The sequence below is a fragment of the Salmo trutta genome, chromosome 10, assembly GCF_901001165.1.
Source record: "Salmo trutta chromosome 10, fSalTru1.1, whole genome shotgun sequence".
In the NCBI taxonomy this organism is placed as follows: domain Eukaryota; kingdom Metazoa; phylum Chordata; class Actinopteri; order Salmoniformes; family Salmonidae; genus Salmo; species Salmo trutta.
The window spans coordinates 9,345,644-9,361,650 of NC_042966.1; the positions used below are offsets into that span (position 1 = coordinate 9,345,644).

General features: G+C 41.7%; 1 long non-coding RNA gene across 1 annotated transcript; it reads left to right on the plus strand.

Moving 5' to 3' along the window:
• The first annotated feature begins 10,959 nt into the window (after positions 1 to 10,959).
• LOC115201060 (uncharacterized) lies at positions 10,960 to 11,466 on the plus strand. Its single transcript, XR_003879676.1, has 2 exons — positions 10,960 to 11,204; positions 11,366 to 11,466. It is a non-coding gene; the product is annotated as an uncharacterized LOC115201060 (long non-coding RNA).
• Positions 11,467 to 16,007: the final 4,541 nt, after the last annotated feature.

The following is a 16,007-nucleotide window of genomic DNA, read 5'->3' on the forward strand; positions in this document are numbered from 1 at the left end:
GCCTAAATTAGTTCAGGAGTAAAATGTGGCTTAACAAATCACATAAATTACATGGACGGGGTGAAAAAATAGGGCACGACCTTGGAACTAAAGTTCTATCTGACAATTTGGTCCAAAAAGAGTTATTCACATAGAGATTCCCTTTAGGTGGTCCTTTTCATGTGAGATATGTCCGGTTTTTCTTGAAGTCCATTTACAATGAAAAAAAAAGTATAATCTGAAGTTCTGTCTGAGCAAACATTTTTTAACTTGGTGCTATTAGGTTCTGTCTGCAATCCAATTACACAATACTGGGTTATCAATAAAAAGTTATTGTCTGTAAGGTGAGCTACAGTGCATTTGGAAAGTATTTAGACCCCTTGACTTTTTCACATTTTGTTGCCTTACAGCCTTATTCTAAAATGGATTAAATTACATTTTTTCCTCATCAATCTACACACGATACCGCATAATGACAGCACTCCACCAATCAGGCCTTTACGGTAGTGGCCAGACGGAAGCCACTCCTCAGTAAAAGGCACATGACAGCCCGCTTGGATTTTTTCAAAAGACACCTAAAGGATTCTCAGATCATGAGAAACAAGATTCTCTGGTCTGATGAGACCCAGATTGAACTCTATGGCCTGAATGCCAAGCGTCACATCTGGAGGAAACCTGGCACCGTCCCTACGGGGAAGCATGGTGGTGGCAGCATCATGCTGTGGGGATGTTTTTCAGGGGCTGGGAGACCAGTCAGGATCGAGGGAAAGATGAACAGAGCAAAGTACAGAGAGATCCTTGATGAAAACCTGCTCCAGAGCGCTCAGGACCTCAGACTGGGGCGAAGGTTCACCTTCTACAGGACAACAACCCTAAGCACACAGCCAAGACAACGCAGGACTGGCTTTGGGACAAGTCTCTGAATGTTCTTGAGTGGCCCAGCCAGAGCCCGGACTTGAACCTGATTGAACTTCTCTGGAGAGACCTGAAAATAGCTGTGCAGCGACACTCCCCATCCAACCTGACAGAGCTTGAGTGGATCTGCAGAGAAGAATGGGAGAAACTCCCCAAATACAGGTGTGCCAAGCTTGTAGCGTCATACTCAAGAAGACTCAAGGCTGTAATCGCTTCAACAAAGTACTGAGTAAAGGGTCTGAATACTTACATAAATGTCATATTTCTGTTTTTTATTTTTTATACATTTGCAAAAATGTTTAAAAACCTGTTTTTACTTTGTCGTTATGGGGTATTGTGTGTAGATTGATATTTGATTTAGATTTTTTTTAAATCCATTTTAGAATAAGGCTGTAATGTAACAAAATGTGGAATAAGTCAACGGGTCTGAATACTTTCCAAATGCACTGTATTTATTGAGTCATGAAGAGGAAGACATCAATAAACAATTATGAGATCTGGGACTTGAAAAATACCCATTATCTCAAAACCATAGATTTTGCATTTACTTAGATTTTTTTTCACAACTTTTTCAGAAGAATGGCCATAACGTAAAGTGTTAAAAAAGTATTTACTAAAACAAACTGTGTACATATTAGCCCGACTATCCGGTGCCCCCGCACATTGGCTACCCGGACTATTTGCATTGTGTCCCGCCACCCCCCAGCCGCCAACTCCCTCTTTTACACTGCTGCTACTCTCTGTTTATCATCTATGCATAGTCACTTTAACTATACCTTTCCAGGTACATATTACCACAATTAGCCCGACTAACCGGTGCCCCCACACATTTACTCTGTACCGGTACCACCTGTATATAGCCTCGCTACTGTTATTTTCACTGTCATTTTACAGTTTTTTTAAATTATATATATTTTTTTATATATATATATTTATTTAATTATCTATTGTTTTGTTTGATTTGAATCCCGGAACTTCCTACTTTAGTTATTGCTTGTCTTAGAGACTTACCCAAGAAGACTCACAGCTGTAAACGCTGTCAAAGGTGTTTCTAATATTTATTGACTCAGGGGGGTGAAAACTTATCTAATCAAGGTATATAAGTGTTTTCATTTTCATTCATCTTAAAAAATATACAGTACCAGTCACAAGTTTGGACACACCTACTCATTCCAGTTTTTTTCTTTATTATTTACTATTTTCTACATTGTAGAATAATAGTGAAGACATCAAAACTATGAAATAACTCATATGGAATAAGTGGTGTAAAGTACTTAAGTTAAAATACTTTAAGTTGTTTATGGGGGGTATCTGTACTTTATATTTTTGACTACTTTTACTTCGCTACATTCCTACAGAAAATGATGTATTTTTTACTCCATACATTTTCCCTGACACCCAAAAGTACTACCGTAATTTCCGGACTATTGAGCGCACCTGAATATAAGCCGCACCCACTGAATTAAAAAAAAAATATTATTTTGAACATAAATAAGCCGCACATGTCTATAAGCCGCAGGTGCCTAATGGTACATTGAAACAAATGAACTTTACACAGGCTTTAACGAAACACGGCTTGTAACAAAAATAAATAGGCTTTAACGAAACACGGCTTGTAACAAAAAAAAAAATAGCAGTAAGCTTTAGTTGTCTTTTTGCACTGAGTCAATTCCTAACGCTGCTGTTTCCAACGTCTTATCATCGACTCATTAAGACCAAGCTCCCGTGCAGCAGCTCTATTTCCTTTTCCAACAGCCAGATCAATCGCCTTCAACTTGAAACTGCATCATATGCATTTCTCCGTGTCTTTCCAATGATGAGGGTGACAAAATGACTACCGTAATCAGAATGATGGGAAGTTTGAGAGCGCTCGATTTAATCTAAACAATAAACAAAAAAGTTGTTTGACCTTAACCCGTTCGGCAATTTCATTGGCCTAATGAAAGCTTCAAGCCGCCAAAAAACTGAGCACGTCACAGAATGTGTTTTTTTGGAAGAAAAAAAATTGAAAGCGGGAAAAATCCATATATTAGCAGCGTCATCGTTTAAGCCGCAAGGTTCAAAGCGTGGGAAAAACGTTGTGGCTTATAGTCCGGAAATTACGGTAGTTACAATTTGAATGCTTAGCAGTACAGGAAAAATGTCCAATTCACACACTTATCAAGATAATGTCCCTGGTCATCCCTACTGCCTCTGATCTGGTGGACTCACATAAATGCTTCCTTTCTAAATTATGTCTGAGTGTTGGAGTGTGTCCATGGCTGTTAAAAAAAAGTTATAAAAAAGGAGTTTGTGCCATCTGGTCTGCATGCATTGTGAACTACACTCCATACTGAGATGGGCTGTCTGTCTGCACCATGAGCACTGATGATTGATCATGCAGAGAGAAGGCCGTAGAGAAGACAGATTTAGACATCGCATATACAGTAATTTAACACTTCCATTTCACGTCATGCTGTTGATATAAATAATTGATTATAATTGACCATTTCTCACAGTTATTTATCCTGGGAAAAGGGAGTGGTTTTGGGTGCTAGATCTCATTAAATCTCTGTAACCGAGTTCATACTATTCAACCCTAGTGAGTATATAATGCGAACATCTAACCCATAGGTTAGCAACACACATTTTAGGTAATTAGCAACTTTTTAACTAATTACAAATGTTTTGCTACTTTGCAACTACTTAGCATGTTATCTAACCCTTCCCCTAATCCTAACAGTTTACCTAACTCTTAAACTTAACCCTAACCCCTAGCTTAGCTAACGTTAGACACTTAGCTAGAATTCGTAACATATCATACATTTTTACAAATTCCTAACAAATTGTACTTTTGCAAATTTGTAACATATTGTACGTTTTTCAAAATCGTAACATATAATAGGAATTGTAATTTGTATCATATCATACGAAATGGGTGATGGTCATCCACATATGAATACATACCATACAAAGTGTAACATGTCATACTAAATCGAATGTCTCGGATTTACGTACATAATAATACGAAATGCTCTGAGACCAGGTTGCCACGGTAGTCTGCAAACCCACAACCTTCTGGCCCACAGCCCTGTGTGCTATCAAAATTCCCATGTTGCCATTTAATGCTTACAGGATGAATAACAAGTTATAAAACGGAATATCTAAGGCTGTCCAAGAAGTTAGGGTAAACGGTAGACATGTTCTCTGTTATCCACTTTGTTTTATTTAATATTTTGGGTATATGGGAGGGTCACTTTTTTTTTTAAAGCAGGGTTTTAGGTCAAATATATTTTGCTGAAGGGAGGGCCATCCATTTTCATTTCAGAAAGGTTCGATTTTCTCCATGTAAGCCTTATCATAAATAACGTTCACTCCCTAAAACGTTCACATTTACTCCACTGTAACACACACTTTCGATATGGTGTAAGTGTTTTCTGAAATGAAGATGATTTAATTTTACCTGCTCATTGTAGTAGCTCTTGTCCCAGCACCGCTCTACAGTCTGCCGGTATTCAGCACTCGGACTGAACATCTTGAGAACATAAAAACATACCAGTACTAGACTTTCTACAAGGACATAATTGAACGATTAAAGCTCAAATAAGATATATCATAGGATTTACCTGTGCAGATGTAGAAAGGGCAGGCGGGATTTTATTGCTAAAATCCATTAATTATTTGAGGAAATGATAGATGGACTTTTGACAATAACTAAAAATAAAGATGAGTAATCGTAGCTAATTCGCAAACGTGTTCGTGCTTGGGTTGGCGCAAACGAATGTTTTTAGCTAACGTTCTGACATTCTGGAGAAATCCAACATTCCATCTCCATAGAAATTGATTGTGAACATACTGTTATGGATTGTGCGTATTGTTGCGTATACTGTAGGCTACAGGTTCGATAATTGTCACACTGTGTGTGACAGGTGATGCGCTGCGCTCTCTGCGTTCCTCACGCGTAAAAGCGAATGCAAAAATGCATGATGTCGATTATCAACTATCCGAACGAAAACATCAACATAGGCCTAATTGTCAGCAAAATGATTTGCTTGATTTGATTGACTCCTGCGTAATTAAATATACAAACATGTATTTATTACCAAAACATCAATGACAATGGCAATGGTTAGCCTATAAATACAGTCTACATTTATTTACACTTGCAAATAACCTACATCTATATTCTATTTAGAAATAACAATATTGTTTATGATTGTTACAGTAATTTAATACACTGATGCACCGAACCACAACGGTGTTTTGTGAAATAGGCCTACATGTGTAATATTCATATGTGAATACATACTGAATTATAATTGGATGCATTTTACCACTGTATCCTACTGTGCAGTGATTGGTTAAGACCACCCAGACGGTTAGGGCATCATCAGTTGATCGTGGTTGGAGATAGGCGAACATGTAGTTGTAGCTAGTTAATAAAGAGTTATGTTAAGAAACATCCTGTAGTTCTGCGTTTTATTATTTGTACAAAGCATACAAAACAAGACATGGTGTCAGAGTAAATGGTCTTAAAAGATGGCTTTTTCTGGAGTTCCTTCACCTCGAATGGACTGGGAGTCTACAAACTTACCCGATGCATGGCGTAAGTACAAACAGCATGTGGAGCTAATGTTCACGGGTCCTCTGAAGGAAAGAGGAGAATAGGAAAAATGTAGCTACCTGCTCCTCTGGATCGGTGAAAAAGGGAGAGATATTTACAACACATGGACACTTACCGAGGCTGAATCAAAGGTACTGAAAACATACTACGATCGTTTTGAAGCATATGTTGTGCCGAAGACTAATACAATTTTCGCTAGGTACAAATTCCATGAGAAAGTACAGGGAGCTAGCGAGTCTTTTGAACCGTTTGTGACTGAGCTGCGTCTGCTTGTGAAAGACTGTGTTTATGCAAACAAGGATGAGATGGTCAGGGACCGTATCGTATTTGGAATACACTCACCGCGAGTGAGAGAGAAACTTTTGAATGTTGGGTCTGAGCTAACGCTGGACAAAGCTATCGACATAGCCAGATCTCACGAGCTAGCACAGGCTCAGATGAAAACCATTTCGCGCCGCAGCACGAGCGCATCACGTGAACAAGCAGTGCACGCAGTCAGGCAGACATCAAAGCACACCTCCGGTGCCCAGAGAGCGCGTTTCAGAACGGAGAGAGACATAACTCCAAAACAGAGCGACACAGACTCAAAACGCCCCAAAACATGTGTATATTGTGGATACAAAGTGCATGGCGAACAAGGAAATTGCCCAGCTAAAGGCAAACAGTGTACTAAATGTGGTAAATGGAATCACTTTGCAAAAGTGTGCAGAGCTTACCGTGGAAAAACAGTACACACAGTGAGTGAAGATGAAATGTCAATCAAAGAGTCAAATGATGATGAACTGTTTATTGATTCAGTGACACAAAAAAGTCACATATCAGAGACAGAGCAAGCCTTTGCTGACATTGAGATAGGAACACAAGGCACAAAGCTAAAGTTCAAACTAGACACTGGTGCACAAGTAAACATTATTCCTCTGAATAAGTACCGCAGCTTGACATCTGAGTGCGAGCTACAGCCCACCATGCGCAGACTGACTGGTTATGGTGGTGAACAGCTCCCAGTAAAAGGCACATGCACTTTCAAATGCAAATACAAGGAAAGTGACATGATGTTGGACTTTTACGTTGTTGACACTAGAGCACCTGCAGTGCTAGGTCTTAAAGCATGTTTAGACATGGACCTCATCAAGCTAGTTTTATCAGTAACAGCACCAGTAGAGACAGGAAATGTACTGGAGGAGTTTGCTGATGTCTTTACAGGAATAGGATTATTCCCAGGAGAATGTACCATTCACCTTGACCCAGACGCAACCCCTGTGGTCTACCCCCCGAGAAAGATTCCCCTTGCTCTCCGTGCCCGTCTGAAGAAAGAGTTGGAGAGCATGGAACAATCTGACATAGTCACCAAGGTTACAGAACCGACCGACTGGGTAAACGCGTTAGTGGTGGTGGAGAAACCACGCACAGGCAAGCTCCGAGTATGCCTCGACCCAAGAGACTTGAACAAGGCTATCAAACGGCCTCATTACCCTTTACCGACGCTAGATGGCATCGCACACAAGCTAGCGGGAGCACACTACTTCAGTGTCATGGACGCTAGATCAGGCTACTGGGCTATCAAGCTCACAGAAGAGTCATCTAAGCTCACAACATTCAACACACCGTTTGGACGCTACAGGTTCCGTCGCCTGCCTTTTGGGATTATCTCAGCCCAAGACGAGTTTCAGCGAAAGATCGACGAAGTGTACGAAGGCCTCGACGGAGTTGTGGCAATTGTGGATGACATCCTTGTCTATGGTCGAACCAAAGAGGAGCACGACCAAAACCTCCGCGCGATGCTGCAAAGATCCCGCGAGAGAGGAGTCCGGCTCAACCCAGAGAAGAGCACAGTCGGCGCTACAGAGGTCAGCTACTTCGGACATCTTCTCACAGCGAATGGAATCAAGCCAGATCCACAGAAGATCTCAGCCATAAAAGAAATGGAGCCACCAAAAAACCGTGCAGAGCTGGAAACAGTGCTTGGCATGGTCAACTACTTATCCAAGTTCGCACCCAGCCTCTCCAATGCTAATGCACCCCTGCGTCAACTGCTAAAGCAGTCCAGTGAGTTTCTTTGGGACAAGCAACACGACATTGCTTTCCAGAATGTAAAAGACTTGATCACGAGAGAACCAGGACCAATCCTTGCCTACTACGACCCCAACAAAGAGCTCAGACTCCAAGTGGACGCGTCGAAGTATGGACTAGGTGCAGTGCTACTGCAAGAAGGAAAGCCCATCGGCTACGCTTCCAAATCTCTCACAGACTGTGAAATCAACTACGCTCAAATTGAAAAGGAGCTCTATGCCGTTCTGTTCAGATGTAAACGTTTCCATCAGTACGTATATGGACGACAAGTCATTGTGGAATCCGACCACAAGCCCCTTGAGTCAATCATGAGGAAACCACTAGCTGCAGCCCCGCCAAGGCTACAGAGAATGATCCTTCAACTACAAAAATACGACTTCACAATCACTCACCGTCCAGGCAAAGACATCCCTGTCGCAGACATACTCTCCAGGAAGTTTCTTACCTACAAGGACAGCAGCCTCAGTGAAGGCATGGACATGCAAGTACACACTGTGTACAGCAACTTACCAGTTAGTGACACAAAACTGAAGGAGATCCAAGCAGAAACAGGAAAGGACTCTCAACTCACACAGCTGAGGGAAGTCATACAGGATGGATGGCCTGAGGAGAGGAGAAAATGCCCTCAGAGCGTCTCAGAATTCTGGAACCATCGTGATGAACTATCACAGATCAACGGAATCATTTTCAAAGGAGAGAAAATCATTATTCCTACCAGTCTCAGAGAAGAGATTTTGACAAAGATCCATGCTGGACACATGGGCATGGAAAAGTGCAAACAGAGAGCACGGGACATTATGTTTTGGCCTGGAATGTGCAAACAAATAGAGGACATTGTTGGTAGATGCACCATCTGTCTTGAAAGACGCCCCTCAAACACCAAAGAGCCAATGTTACCTCACTGTATCCCAGACCGACCCTGGCAGGTCGTGGCAACCGATCTGTTCACCTGGAACAACGAGGACTACATCGTAACAGTGGACTACTACAGCAGATACTTCGAACTCGACAAGCTTCACAGCACCACATCTGCAGCTGTGATACACAAGCTAAAAGCAGCCTTTGCCAGGCATGGCATTGTAGAGACTTTAATATCTGACAATGGGCCCTGTTACAAATCAAATGAGTTTGAATCCTTCACAAAAGCATGGGAGTTCACACATGTCACCACAAGCCCACATTACCCTCAAAGTAATGGCCTTGCTGAAAAATCTGTGCAGATTGCTAAATCACTCATGGACAAAGCAAAAGCAGACAAGAGAGACCCCTATCTCAGTCTCCTTGAATACCGCAACACTCCAGTTGACGACTTCAAATCACCAGCCCAGCTGTTGATGAGCCGCAGACTTCGCTCAACCCTTCCCAGCACCAACCAGCAGCTGCAACCTGAGGTCGTCAGCTACAATGAAATGCATGGAAAACGTGCACAGAGACAACAACAACAAAAGCGATACTACGACAGGTCAGCTAGACCACTGCCACCACTGATCAACGGAGAGTCAGTTAGAATCCAGGAGCATGGCCTCTGGAAACCAGCAGTCGTCATCCAGCCAGCTGACACTGAACGTTCATATTACGTCCGCACAGCAGAAGGAGCAGTGTACCGCCGCAATCGTCGTCACTTACTGAACACAAAAGAACAACACACTGATGAGATGAACTGTTCCCCTGAAAGAGAACGTGATGGACTAAACACACACACAGCACAACATACACCATACTTACCTGCAACACCACAAGAGCTGTTGACTGACACAGAAGCATGCTCAACATCATATCGCACAAGGTCAGGAAGAGAGGTCAAGCCCAGAGCTGTCCTCGACCTGTGAAATGTCAAAGGGTGTAGGCGGATCGCTGCCCTAAAAGAGTTCCAGACTGTAAACTTGTTATTGAAAGTTCACTTGAAATGCTTTGGTATTGTATTTGTTTGAAATGTTAAGATGTCATTTCTACAGTGAAAGCTGAGTTGCTGAGAATCCCTTGTTCTAAAAGTAACAGTATGTTGGATCATTGTTTCAGAGTCTATGTTGATTCAGTTGGTGTGTTATGCAATATAAATGGTTACTTACCTTGAGTTCAAACTACAGAGCATGTATTCAAAAGAAAAGCTTAGAATATGTAAACATTTGTATTTTGTTTTAAAAGAAGGGGGATGTAATATTCATATGTGAATACATACTGAATTATAATTGGATGCATTTTACCGCCGTATCCTACTGTGCAGTGATTGGTTAAGACCACCCAGACGGTTAGGGCATCGTCAGTTGATCGTGGTTGGAGATAGGCGAACATGTAGTTGTAGCTAGTTAATAAAGAGTTATGTTAAGAAACATCCTGTAGTTCTGCGTTTTATTATTTGTACAAAGCGTACAAAACAAGACAACATGTATTGCAGGAGAATGTTGCCAATTATATTTTAGCAAATTTTCGACTACGGCTCAAAATCTGTGTATTGGACTCAAGTGACACAAGGGAGATTTTCGTTCATTATATCCCCTTCAAAGTATAAACATATCAAAGGACGTTCTGTAGCAAACTGGGGCCATTTTATCAGCTGAGCTGCTTCAGCTCTTCTTGCCAGGTGATTTAACAGTCCTATTGTGAAGACAGAGATGACCATAGAGAACTGATATATGCTACATAGCTGTAGAGAACAGTCTTTAGCATACACCAGAGAGGCTAGGAGTTATTGTGGAGGCCAGAGCAGCATATGTTATGAAGCTGTGCCAGAAGGCTGCTTTGTGACCTTTTTTATACCTCACAAGGAGAAAGGAACTGGCCAGACATCAACAGCAGTGCATTGTAAACTTGAAACCCCCCCTCAGTGCAAGCCAGGCACAGTGTGTGTGTGTGTGCGTGTATGTGTGTGTGTGTGTGTGTGTGTTTGGAGTGAGAGCAATGGAGGCCATGCTTGGAAACAACAGCAGCATAAACTTGTCTGAAAAAGCAGAAGAGGTATTGAACTTTATTCACCGGTTTAGAAATGCACGTGTCTCATTTCTCAACTACGACTCATATTGTTGTATTACTACAAGGCCATAATTGATCAATTGTCGGCAGAGGAGCTATCCCCAAATGTGGTTACTTTTCCTACAGTATGTGATTTTCAGATCCAGACAGTTCACCTTCTATATGCTGGCTACCATTGTATTTGTTTTATATTTTTTTTATTTCACCTTTATTTAACCAGGTAGGCTAGTTGAGAACAAGTTCTCATTTGCAACTGCGACCTGGCCAAGATAAAGCATAGAAATTCGACACATACAACAACACAGAGTTACACATGGAATAAACAAAACATAGTCAATAATACAGAAGAACAAAAGTGTAACTGACAGTTAATCTGTAAGTCTATGTCGTTGTTTTTTTGTTTGAATTGTTTACGTGTTTGCTATGCGGAGGAAATGATAAGACAGGTGGAACTACGTGGCTAATAACTGTTGTAACAGGGATCATTATCGTAGCAACACATCTTTGGGGGTGAAGGCTTTCCCGCGCGATGTTAGCTAAGTTTTCATGTTACCGGGTGTAGTTCGTAAAGGTTGATATGTGTATGTTAGGATGAAGCGTGAATTCATGCCAGGAATAATAAGTGTGAAGTTTGATTTCCTCCCTTCTGTAATAAGCAGCCAATGAGGTATTTTTTCCTTTATTCGTGTGTTCAATCTGATACTGTTATAGCTCCGGCTAAACTGTTTATGTATGTAATTACTTCAGAGTTATACCAAGCTAATAAGTCACTCATAAGACAAGAAGGTGTAAGAGTGTGCTTAAACTGTATTTTCATTTACTTTATAGTTCTCACGGAAGGTGATAATTCTGACTAAACTACAGAATAAAGCCGCCAGTTAAAACCAAGGAACGGTTGTGCTCGTGGTTACTGGAGGGAGCTACAAAAAGAATACAAAACGTCTATATACAGTGAGTGCAAATGAGGTAAGATAAGGGAGTTAAGGCAATAAATAGGCCATGGTGGCGAAGTAATTACAATATAGCAATTTAACACTAGAATGGTAGATGTGCAGAAGATGAATGTGCAAGTAGAGATACTGGGGTGCAAAGGAGCAAGATAAATAAATAAATACAGTATGGGGATGAGGTAGGTAGATAGATGGGCTATTTACAGATGGGCTATGTACAGGTGCAGTGATCTGAGAACTGCTCTGACAGCTGGTGCTTAAAGCTAGTGAGTGAGATATGAGTCTCCAGCTTCAGAGATTTTTGCATTTCGTTCCAGTCATTGGCAGCAGAGAACTGGAAGGAAAGACGACCAAAGGAGGAATTGGCTTTGGGGGTGACCAGTGAAATATACCTGCTGGAGCGCGTGCTACGGGTGGGTGCTGCTATGGTGACCAGTTAGCTGAGATAAGGCCGGGCTTTACCTAGCAGAGATTTGTAGATAACCTGTAGCCAGTGGGTTTTGTGATGAGTATGAGGCGAGGGCCAACCAACGAGAGCGTACAGGTCGCAATGGTGGTTAGTGTATGGGGCTTTGGTGACAAAACGGATGGCACTGTGATAGACTGCATCCAGTTTGTTGAGTAGAGTGTTGGAGGCTATTTTATAGATGACATCACCGAAGTCGAGGATCGGTAGGATGGTCAGTTTTACGAGGGTATGTTTGGCAGCATGAGTGAAGGATGCTTTGTTGTGATATAGGAAGCCTATTCTAGATTTAATTTTGGATTGGAGATGCTTAATGTGAGTCTGGAAGGAGAGTTTACAGTCTAACCAGACACCCAGGTATTTGTAGTTGTCCACGTATTCTAAGTCAGAGCCGTCCAGAGTAGTGATGCTGGACGAGCGAGCAGGTGCGGGCAGCGATCGATTGAATAGCATACATTTAGTTTTACTTGCGTTTAAGAGCAGTTGGAGGCCACGGAAGGAGAATTGTATGGCATTGAAGCTCGTCTGGAGGTTAGTTAACACAGTGTCCAAAGAGGGGCCAGAAGTATACAGAATGGTGTCGTCTGCGTAGAGGTGGATCAGAGAATCACCAGCAGCAAGAGCAACATCATTGATGTATACAGAGAAGAGAGTCAGCCCGAGAATTGATCCCTGTGGCACCCATATAGAGACTGCCAGAGGTCCGGACAACAGGCCCTCCGATTTGACACACTGAACTCTACCAGAGAAGTAGTTGGTAAACCAGGCGAGGCAATCATTTGAGAAACCAAGGCTGTCGAGTCTGCCAATAAGAATGTGGTGATTGACAGAGTCAAAGCCTTGGCCAGGTCGATGAATACGGCTGCACAGTAATGTCTCTTATCGATGGCGGTTATCATGTCATTTAGGACCTTGAGCGTGGCTGAGGTGCACCCATGACCAGCTCTGAAACCAGATTGCATAGCGGAGAAGGTACGGTGGGATTCGAAATGGTCGGTAATCTGTTTGTTAACTTGGGTTTCGAAGACCTTAGAAAGACAGGGTAGGATAGATATACAGTGGGGGAAAAAAGTATTTGATCCCCTGCTGATTTTGTACGTTTGCCCACTTACAAAGAAATGATCAGTCTAGAATTTTAATCGTAGGTTTATTTGAACAGTGAGAGAGAGAATAACAACAAAAAAATGCAGAAAAACGCATGTCAAAAATGTTATAAAATGATTTGCATTTTAATGAGGGAAATAAGTATTTGACCCCTCTGCAAAACATGACTTAGTACTTGGTGGCAAAACCCCTGTTGGCAATCACAGAGGTCAGACGTTTCTTGTAGTTGGCCACCAGGTTTGCACACATCTCAGGAGGGATTTTGTCCCACTCCTCTTTGCAGATCTTCTCCAAGTCATTAAGGTGTCGAGGCTGACGTTTGGCAACTCGAACCTTCAGCTCCCTCCACAGATTTTCTATGGGATTAAGGTCTGGAGACTGGCTAGGCCATTCCAGGACCTTAATGTGCTTCTTCTTGAGCCACTCCTTTGTTGCCTTGGCCGTGTGTTTTGGTCATTGTCATGCTGGAATACCCATCCACGACCCATTTTCAATGCCCTGGCTGAGGAAAGGAGGTTCTTACCCAAGATTTGACGGTACATGGCCCCGTTGATGCGGTGAAGTTGTCCTGTCCCCTTAGCAGAAAAACACCCCCAAAGCATAATGTTTCCACCTCCATGTTTGACGGTGGAGATGGTGTTCTTGGGGTCATAGGCAGCATTCCTCCTCCTCCAAACACGGCGAGTTGAGTTGATGTCAAAGAGCTCTATTTTGGTCTCATCTGACCACAACACATTCACCACTTGTCCTCTGAGTCATTCAGATGTTCGCCTCACTGCGACCCTTCCCTCACCTGGCACAACCCCTCCATAGAGGTCATCCAGGAATGAAATGAGACACTCGGTGTTGTATGTCCCAATTAGAGGTTTGTGTAACAGCAATCCATCAGAGGATATTGCTGCACATATTGTGATGTTGGCACCCCTCTGGGTCGGGACATCCACTGTGGCTCTTTTCCCAATCACATTCCTTCCTCGCCGCCTTGTTTTGGCCAAGATGAAACCAGCCTCATCCACAAAGATGAATATGTGGGGTGTTTGCCTGGCTTCAATCTCCATGACTCTCTAAAATAGATCCACAAGGCAACATAAGAGTTAGGCTATTACGGTAGTTTACATTATACCTTAAAACATGCCATTGTGTGCCTCTGCCCTGTTTGGTTTTGTTCAAAACCAGTTCTGTATTTAATAGTCATCTTACCTGGACTTATTGGTTCCTGAGTTGCTTGACTCGTTCAGAGTTCCTCTCAAAGGGGACAGTGTAAAACTGCTCCATCCTGACTTGATGTTGTTTCAGGACTCTAGAAATAGTTGTTATGCTTACATTGTCTGCCAACACTCTGTCCCGAATCACTGTGAGTTTTATGTCATTGTTTCTGATGACCATATCAACGATTACAGTTTCCTGCACAGCAGTGAGAATCCTACCTCTCCCGCCTGTAGGAGGTAACCGTTGGGTCCTAAGCAGAAATACAAAAACAATTACAATTACACACAAGTAGGTTTGGAGGCTTTGCTCAATATACTTTTGTAATGTGCAGTTCAGTCAGGTGCCCTTGCAGAATGCACATCTTACCTGTTGTTTTGCTGGAAATTTCTCAGAATAGATGCCACTGTTGAGAGTTGCAGATTTGGCTGCACTCTCAGACCAGACTCTTTTATTGATACGTCATGATTTATTACATGATCAATTATAGTAGCCCTAATTTCATCTGAGACTACAGCTCTTGATCTTCCTCTCAGTCTTCTTCCACCACACATATGTACTCCTCTCCCTCTCCCTTTCCCAGCCACTCATCTTCCTCTGTCAGCCACTTCTCTATCTCTGGCTGGGTCCATGTTTACATTACAGTCCAGCATTATTCCTAAGATGTCCCCTTTTGTATAGATGGTAATGAAATTGAAAGACTAACACCTGGGTAGGTGTTCAGCTACAATGGGAATCAGCTGTGGTTGGTCTAATTGTTTTGATAGTATTTCATTTTTTTAGATTTGGAATATATTTCAATACGGTATTACTGTAGAAATGTAGCAAATGTATGTCTTATTCAATTTTGTGTTATTTTAGGTTTCGAACTTAAGTTTAACAGTTTTGAAAAGAGTGTGTAAACATGTGCAAATTGGCCTGTAGGTACATAGAGTTTTTGGTGGTGGTTGTGTCTGAGTGAGAAAAGAGTTCATGAAAATTGAAAGATGTAGTCATTTAATGCATTTTGTGCAAAAGCAATGAAAAATGATCCATTGTTTAGCCCACATAGACTGCTGTTATGTTCACTGTGTGAAGAGTTTTGAAAAAGTTACCTAAGTATTGAGAAATGGGTCCTAACGATTGTAAAAAACTGTACGTTTGTGATGAAATGTGAATTGAAACTGTAAATAGTTACAAAAAAATAACAATACAAATCGATTGCTACTGTAAATAGTAAAAATAGTCATTGAATGAAGACATAATAAAATATTTAATGAGGAAAGATTATAGAGAAATATTTAACATGCGAAACTCATGTTAAACAACAACTGTGGTGTGTGTGTGTGTGTGTGTGTGTGTGTGTGTGTGTGTGTGTGTGTGTGTGTGTGTGTGTGTGTGTGTGTTTGTGTGTGTGTGTGTGCATGCGTATACGTGTGTGTGCGTGCCCGTGTGTTTGTGTGTGAGCTGAAGTCATCCGCTGAAAAGCTGGTCAGGTTCACACCATCAAATCATCTTCGTATATGCAGCAGCAAAGTCGACGGAAGAATCTCATGACTCTGCTTTTCTTTGGTTTAATGACCACAACATCTTCTGGAAATGAGAAGGAGAAGATCAATCACAATAGTTTAAATTAGTTACAAATTAGTTAGTTACAAAACTGTCATGTTAAAATAAAACATTAGCTAATACCTTCAATTACAGAGGGAAATGATAACCTGTCAAAGTGATCTGTGTTAACGTAACTCACCTGACTGGAGGTCAA